A 1458-nucleotide genomic window follows, 5' to 3' on the forward strand; every position below is an offset into this window, starting at 1 on the left:
AAACTACATGCAACAGCAATAAGAACAAAATTCTTTCCTAGCTAGGTGTTCTAGTATTAAAAGATGTTTTGTAATAGTGATAGTTTTTACCTGTGAACTGACAATTAAAATATTTTTCTAAAATCTAAGGTTCCATGTTACTTCAGGTGTTACAGTACACAACTGACTGTGTTTTGTTTCTTAACTAGGCATATGCAGATGACCCCTGTAATACCATTTTCATAGGGAGGAGACAGCGATAGGCTGCATCCTCACAGCTTTGTGAGTGCTGCTGGAGCCTGGACAGGTAGCTTGAGACATTGTACACACACTGCTGGCTGTAGGGGCAGTTGTGTGAGAGCCCCCTATGTGTAGTGCGGATAATTGGGATAGGCTAGGTCCTGAGTGCAAAGTTGTGCCTAAAAACCAGCATGGCAAGATAGACACAGCCAAAGTAGACTTGCTTTGAACACCTAGCAGGACTGGTAATCTTGCCAATCCTTTATATGCCTACTGCCAGTTTTGTAGCAATATACATAACTTTATGTAAATGTTTATTTCTCTAATGTATTAGCTGTATTTGTTTCTTTATGCTATATCACATCACGGAATTTTTTGTTGTTTTGATTTGTTTGCTTTTTTGGGGTAGACTGATGGTGTGGTTATGACACTAGGAGCTCTTTGGTTTGAAGGACATGGAAAAGTATCTAAAAAACACTGGAAACAGAGCAAGTTGTCTGAATAAAAGGCAAACACTTTAACCTTTCTCAGTGCAATGAGAGTCTGTATGTGAATGCTAGTGAAATCTTTGGCAGGACATGCTTATGAAAAACTGTTTTCAAGAGTAAATTTACATCCACAGTGCACATAGCCTATACACACCCCTCACTCCCAGCCAGAGCACTGGTGCCCTAATCCCATTGTCCATACTCTAATGGAGGTACACACGTAACTCCTGAGTGCACAATCTGTGCCTGTGGGAAGGGTGTGCTGCTGAAAGCAGAGGACCCTGGAGGTCAAAGAGGTGGGTGCAAAATGTTCATTTTGTACCATGGGGCTATTCTTTCAAGAGGTGTAATAAAGAGCAGGTATCCCTAGGAGTAGGGATTAATTACACTTGGTGCAGAGCTCCTCCAATTTTTCTTAACAGGTACCAGCCCAGCTTTGTGTGTGTTCATGCTGTAAAGGGTTTGGGGTGGTTGCTTTTATGTGTGAGCAGCAGAAACCTAATGGTACAGGCACAAGCAACAGAAGAGAGAAAATACCTCGAGTCAGCTCTGTCCCCATGTGAGGCCCTGAGCTGAGCCCTGTCATTCATTCTCTGCTGCTGGCAAACTCCTGATCTTTCCTGCCTTCGCAGCACATTTTCTTTTTTAATTGCTGTTGTGAAAAAAAATTGCTGCCAGTCTTCTGAATGTGTCTACATGCTTGTATCGGTCTCTCTGCTGACTGAAAATACAAGAAGTTAAAAGTTCTACG

The sequence above is a fragment of the Mesitornis unicolor genome, unplaced genomic scaffold, assembly GCF_000695765.1.
Source record: "Mesitornis unicolor isolate BGI_N332 unplaced genomic scaffold, ASM69576v1 scaffold27337, whole genome shotgun sequence".
Classification (NCBI taxonomy): domain Eukaryota; kingdom Metazoa; phylum Chordata; class Aves; order Mesitornithiformes; family Mesitornithidae; genus Mesitornis; species Mesitornis unicolor.